Source organism: Tupaia chinensis, unplaced genomic scaffold (assembly GCF_000334495.1).
Source record: "Tupaia chinensis unplaced genomic scaffold, TupChi_1.0 Scaffold144171_2, whole genome shotgun sequence".
NCBI lineage: Eukaryota > Metazoa > Chordata > Mammalia > Scandentia > Tupaiidae > Tupaia > Tupaia belangeri.
This window is the reverse complement of record NW_006204028.1, coordinates 1,475,715-1,482,873: the sequence shown is the minus strand read 5'-3', so window position 1 is coordinate 1,482,873 and position 7,159 is coordinate 1,475,715. Positions and strand designations below refer to the sequence as shown.

Here is a 7,159-nt window from a genome sequence, read left to right as displayed (position 1 = left end):
AAGCTCGGAGGCTGAGGGGTGACACCATGGCTTCCTCCCTCCTCCCCGTGGGGGAGGGGCGAGCATCACTCACTCCCCAAATATTTACGAACAGTGTTCCTAGTCCTGGGCCTGCAGCCAAGGCCCTCGGGTCAGGCCCTGCGCTGTGTCCATTATTCTTGTCTCAGGCAAACGGGCTCTGGACACAGACGCGGAAGCTGGAGGAGGCAGAAGCCTGGCCGGCCTTCCTAGGGGTGGGGTGCAGCACAGTAGCTGGCCCCTCCCCCAGCCCACCCTCCTGGTAAGAACCTGGCTGCATCCCAAAGGCTCTTGGCCTGCTCTTGGAAAGAGAAGCTGGCTGGAAGAGGGGCTCCCAGGCTCCCAGGGTGGGGGGGAGCAGCCTCTCTCATCTCTCAGCCCCCAAGGAGGGGGGCTCCCAGGGCAGGCTGGGTCAGGCAAGCTGCTGCCTGCCTTACATCCTGGGCAGGAGGCAGGCTCAGGAGGCAGAGCCGACAGGAAAAAATAATCAAGGAGCTGGAAAGGGGTGGGGGTGCTATCCTGGGCCCAGAGACCAGGACGGGTGGCCACCTCCCTGGGCGCATGGTCGCATCACATATGGCAGCCTTAGACACACGCCCAGAACTGCCCGCAGTGCAGAGTGGCTGGAGCAGGCCTCTGCGAGTTAAGGTGCCGTTTCTGGGCAAGGAAGATGGGTCTGTTCCTCTGCTTCCTGCTCCGGGCCTGGACAATGTGGGCTGCCCAGCCCCACTCTCACGCACCTGCCAAGTCCCTTCTGGAGCCTTCTCTCCAGTCCTGCCCATAGCCCTCCATTTCCATCCCCTACTCCTGTCTCCACCCCCTCTTCTCATCTCATGTCTACACAGACAGGCTGGGACAGGAATCCGGGTGCCGCCCACCCAAAAGAGGTTTGTTGGGAGGAGGGGCACTCAGGTGTTGAGTCTCCTAGAGCTTTGAGGGCCAGACGCTACCTTCTCTGTCCCTTTCAGGCCCTCACCTTGTGCCCTGGGTTCAGGTGGAAACAGGAACAAACAGCATCTCTCCCCCAGGTGTGGGTTCAGTAGCTCAACCTAGACTTCAGCAGAGCCCCTCCCGAGCAGGTAAACACCTGCTCCCCTTTGCCCATAGAGCCCCTGAGGACCATGGGGGGGCCACCCATCTGCCTCCCTCATGGCCGCTCTGGGGAGGGGCTGTCAGCCTGAGAGGGCCCTAAGGCAAAGGGCTCCTCCTTCCCCACAGCTGGGCTTCCCTGTCTGGCCTGGACTGTAAGTCAGGGGGGAGCTGGGAGCCAGAGAGGGGTTCCCAACTCTGCCTGTCCTGGAGGGGGTAGGCAGGCTGATCTTGCCATGCCAGTTGGGGGTTCTGGAGCCACATCAAGGGTAGGTCCACCGTAGGCCGAGGGTGTCTGGTGACAACTGTGGCTAGCACAGGAGGGCTGAGTGCCTCTCCCAGCCCACACCCTCCTCCACAACTTCCCATCTCCCCCCACACCCCACCTTCCTCTCTCCGGAAAGTCTTCCAGGTGGAGCCAATTCCCCTCTGGCTGACTTAGGAAGGGCTGAACACTCACCCTGCACAGAATCCACACAGAGCAGCTCGGGGGAGACCAGAGGAGACTATCTGCCCCTGGGCTCAGACGTAGGTCAGCGTCGGGGGTGGAGGGGAGAACAGGCCCCTATGCGGGGTAGACGGCTTGGTATGGTCTGTGTGCTGGAAAGCGGGGGAGATGGGGATGAGGAGGGGGACAACCTCCATGATGAAGGCGTGGGAAGGCTTCTGGGCCCAAGACGCGCTAATCTGCCGGCTGCGTTTGCATGAAACCCGAGGGTCAGTCGCACCCACGTGCTCCAAACGGCCAGGCTCCCCCTTCTCCTCTCACATAGAGGAAACACCCTGGAGTGGCTGCACCCCCACTCAAGGGTCCTGGGCGCCAGCCACCCTCCTCTTGCCCTCCTTCCTCTGATCTCCACTTTTGCTTCTCCCTCTCACCTGTGGGCCTTCCTCTGAACTCTGCCAGCCCAGGTGTGGAATGCAACCCCCCTTCCTTTTAATTCCTCCCTGAACACTCTTCACCAGGGCCAGTGAAGGTGGGGATCATTCCTGAGGGGTGGGTGGGGTGACAGAGAAGGGAAGGGGCTACTTGCCCGAGGAGACTCCCTCCCTCTGATGGCCCACCACCTCGTGTTGTGGAGACTTTTCTTCTTTTCTTTTTTTTAAAAATTTGCTGGAGGGTGCATGCAGAGACAGAGAGAGAAAGAGAAAGTGAAAATGCATCCACATGAGGAATGGTCATGCCACAATCCCTTCTCCTCCATTTCTCCTTTGGGAATTTTGGGCACACACGCGTGCGCATGGGCGCACGTGCGCATACACACACACACACACACACACACACACACACACACACACACACATGGCCTGTTTCCAAGTTACTGGCCCAAGACTCCCAGCAGGTGGCCACGAGGGATCCAGCTGCCTTAATCACGCCTACGATTGGCCCATATCGTGTAGGTTTTTAATCTCTCTGTTTTCATCTCTGCCTCTGTCTCCATCTGCACATCTCTCTCAAGAACTCCTGAATGGTCTCCTGAAACCCAGGGTTCTCCAGACTATTAGCTGGAGACCTCTCTCTCTCTCTCTCCTCTCTCTCTCTCTCTCCCTCTCTTTCTCATCCCAAGAGAGCCCAGCAAGGTATTTTCCCAGATAAAGCTCTCGCCTTCAAAAAAGTCTGCTCCCAGATTTTATGATAGCAAATGTACATGTGGCTCCCTCTTTCTTTTTCTTTCTTCTTTCTTTCTTTTTCTTCCTTCCTTCCTTACTTTCTTTCTTCCTTCCTTTCTTTCTTTCTTTCTTTCTTTCTTCTTTCTTTCTTTCTTTTTTTTCTTTCTGCCTTTTGTGTTTTGGAGAGGTTTTTTCTATAGGGCACGTGCACTCACCAGAAAGACAGAGAGAGACAGAGAGACAGAAAGGGAGAAATCACCCCCCAGGGGGGATGGCCATGCCACAATCCCTTCTCCTCCACTCTCCTCTTGGGATCTTGGGCACACACGCACATGCGCCCGGCGTGAGTTTAAACCACCGGGTCCGGGACTCAAACCACGGTTGACTACATGGGAGTTCAGCAACATAGCCATTACACAAACTGCTAGTCCCACATGTGGCTCTTTTCATCCCCATCTACATAGTTGGGAAAAGGGAGCCCTGGAAAAGAAAGAGACTTGCCCAGGACCTTACAGGGGAAGAACAGAGCAGAATAAGAACTTAGGGCTTTTAACTTCCCATCTAAGAACTGTGCGTGACTTGGGTAAATGGATGAGTCTCTCTGGGCCCCCATTTATTTTATTTAACGGAAATGTTTCACTGCAGTGTAACACAGAAAAGTGGATGGGTTTACATGAAATGAACACACACCGGTGTAGCCGTAAGTTGGGTTGAGAAATAGAGTATCTACAGGGTTTCCCAAGCCCCTGTGCTCCTTCTCCAGTCTCAGCCTTCCCGGGGCGTGATCGCCATCCTGACTTACACACCATGGGTGGGTTTCTCTGGGCTGAACTTTCTATCGACAGAATCATAGACTGTGTTCTTTTTTGCCTGGCTTTCTTTCTTTTTTTTAAAGTTTATTTATCTATTTATTCCATGAGAGAGATAGCACTGCTAATGTGGTCTTGATGCCACCGTCCACCTCTAGACAGCCCCAGGTCATGGGCACACGTGTACCAGGCGTGGTCAGGGAGGTGTGTGGTTGCAAACCTGAACCAGCTTCCAGGAGTCCTGCGTTTCACTGCTGCTCCACTGTCTAGGCCTCTGGCTTTTATTCATTTATTTAGCTCGCTAGTAAGCTTGTAAGATCTGTCCATGTTTCTTGTACGTTTCTGTGCACGTCATTTGCAAACATGTCCAGATGTGGAATTGCTGGGTAATGGAGCTGCATGTTAACTTGTTCATTATTATTATTATTTTAGAGAGAGAGATTTTTGCTGTAGGGTGCATGCGCTTGCCAGAGAGACAGAAAGTGAGAAATCACCCCCCAGGGGAATGGCCATGCCGCAATCCCTTCTCCTTCATTTTCCTCTAGGAATCTTGGGCATGCATGTAAACACACCCAGCGTGAGCTTTAAGCCACCGGGTCTGGGACTTGAACTGTGGTTGACTATGTGGGAGTCCAGCAACATAATCATTATGCCATCTGCTGGTTCCAAGAGAGAGAGAGAGAGAGAGGGAGGGAGGGAGAGAGACAGTGACAGGAAAACTGAGAAGTCACTCTCCAGGGTGATGGCCACAACACAATCTCTTCTCTTCCATTCTCCTCTTAGGATTCTGGGCACGCACACACATGTTCCTGGTGTGATTTTCAAGCTGCCAGGTTCAGGACTCAAACTGTGGTTGGTCATGTGGGAGTCCAGCACCTTAACCACTACGCCACCTCCTGGCCCCAACTGCAGTTTATTTTGTTGTCAGAGTGGTGATGTGAACTTCTATTCTCACCAGCTGGGTACGGGTGCTACTTGTTTCACATCTCTGCCAATATTTCATATTGTCAGTCATTTTCATTTTAGCAAATTGTGGTTTCTCCATTTCCCTAGTGACTAATGATACTGAACAGCTTCCCATATGATTATAGATTTGGAAAGCCTTACTTGTAAATGCCTGTTATCTGACTCTGTAGGTTGTCTTTTTACCATTAAAAAAAAAATTAATTATTTACTTATCTATTTGTTGTGATTTTTAAGCCACTGGGCTTGGAACTCAAACTGCAGTCAGACATGTGGGAATCCAGTGTCTTAACTCCATGCCACCTACTTGCCCCCATTTTTTTTTTAAGACAAGGTCTTGCTATTGGGATTTCCCCACCTCAGCCTTCCAAGCAGCTGAGACTACAGTGCCTAGTTCTTTTTCAGATAGGGCCTCACTATGTTGCCAGTCCAGCCTTCAGCCTCCTGAGTCTCTGGGATGACAGACACATACGCCTGTGCCCAGCCTTTAGGTTGGACCAGGAATTGGCCTCCCAGGTGTTCCAGCCTGCAGGGCACATCTTAGCAGCATGTACCACTGAACTGAACCCCTTTCATTGTCTTAATGATGATTTTTGATAAACTGAAGTCCTAATTTTTATTTGTGTATTTATCGTCAGAGGGTGCATGCTCTTTTCAGAGAGGAAAAAAGGGGAAAGAGAGAGAACACCCCCTCCCCCATGAGGCTGGGTCATTTTTGTGTATGGTGTGACGCAGGGATCAAAATACCTTTTCTCCATATGAATATCTGATTGGCCTAGTGTGACTGATTAAAATTTTTTCCCAGAATAGCACAGTAGTGTTACCTTTGTCAAAATAAATGACCCTATTTGTGTGGATCCACTCCAGGGCTCTTTATTCTGTTCCAGTCCATTCTTGTACTAAAAATCACACGTTCTTACTATCTGGTACTAGAAGTCTTCCCGCTTTGCTCTTCTTCATGAAAAATTATTGGTTCTTTCCATTTCCATATGCATTTGAGATTGACTTACTTTTTACTATGCAGAAACACACATACAACATTTCTTCCAAGATTTTTATTGGAATTGCATCAAATCTATAGACTGATGAACATCTTCACAATTTTGAGTCTTCCAATTCATGAACATGGTATATCCCTTTATTCAGGTTATTATATTCCTCTGTTTAGGTAGTTTTAAGAATTTATATTAATGTTTTGGGACCAGCAGTTAGCATAATGGCTATGTTGCTGGACTCCCATATACTCGACTGTGGTTCGAGTCCCTGTCTTTCGGGTGAGAACATGTGCCCTATAGCAAAAAACTCCCCCCTCCCCAAAAAAAAGAAAGAATAAAAAAAGAATTTATATTAATGTTTTGTAGTTTTCTATGTAGTAAGTGATCTTGCCTTGTTTTTTTTTTAGATTTTATGTATTTGAAATTTTTCTGAGAGTTTCTTGTTTGTTTGCTTGCTATAGGGCACATGCACTTGCCAAAAAGACAGAGAGACAGAAAGCAACAAATCACCCCTCCCCCCCGGGGGGGATGGCCAAGCCACAATCCCTTCTTCTCCATTCTCCTCTCAGGATCTTGGGAACACATGCACACACACCCGGCGTGAGTTTAAGCCACCGGGTCTGGGACTCGAATCACGGGCCGCTACATGGGAGTCCAGTGACATAGCCATTGCACTAACTGCTGGTCCCTGAAATATTTTTTTAATTGCCAGAGTGTGCATGCACTTGTAGGAGAGATACAGAGAAACAGAGAGAGGGAGAAATCACCCTACAATGGGACATGGTCATGCCTTATCTTTCACTTCTCCATCTTATTGGGATTTTGGACACCCATTCACACATGCCCAGTGTGTTTGTTAAGCCTGTCGGGCTGGGATTAGCAATGTGATTGGCCATGTGGAATCTAGCTTCCTTAACTACGAGGCTATGTATTTGATATTTTTATTATGTATAAATGATGTTGTACTTTAAAAAAAATTATTTTTTTAAAATAAGAGACAGGGAGAAACAGACAGAGAGAGAGAGAAAGCAAGCTGCCAGATCTGGGACTCAAACCATAGCTGGCCATGTGGGAGCCCGGTGCCTCAACCACCATGCCACCTGCTGGCTCCATTATATTGTATTTTTAATATCCTTCCTTAATAATACATTGTTAGTATATGCAAATTATTTGATTTCTTCTACTGACCTTGTATCTAGTACCCTTGCTAAATTCACTCATTTAGAATACTGTTTGTATATTTGAGGGAGTTTTCTCTATGTAGAATTATGTCATCTAAATATTGGTAGTTTTACTTCTCCCTTTATAACTTCTATAACTTTTTTGTGCCTATTGCCCCATCTGTGACCTCTAATTTAGTGCGGGACAGAAGTGTTGATGGCGGGATCCTTGTCTGGCTCCTGATCTTAGTAGGAAATCTTCTATGATATGTCACCATTGAGCCTGAGTGAGCGTGTGTGTGTGTGTGCGTGTGCGTGTGTGTGTGTGTGTGTGTGTGTGGAGATATACTCTCCAGTACTTTTTTTGGACATACTTTTCTTTTTTGAGAGATTTTCACTATAGGGCGCGTGCGCTCGCCAGACAGAGAGAGACAGAGAGACAGAAAGTGAGAAATCACCCCCCAGGGGGGATGGTCACGCCTCAATCCCTTCTCCTCCATTCTCTTCTCGGGAT

At 49.4% G+C, this 7,159-nt stretch overlaps 1 pseudogene; it reads right to left on the bottom strand.

The window, feature by feature from the left end:
• Window positions 1-1,629: 1,629 nt before the first annotated feature.
• The window catches only part of LOC114005648 (CDKN2AIP N-terminal-like protein), a 20,352-nt pseudogene continuing 14,822 nt past the window's right edge, over window positions 1,630-7,159 (bottom strand).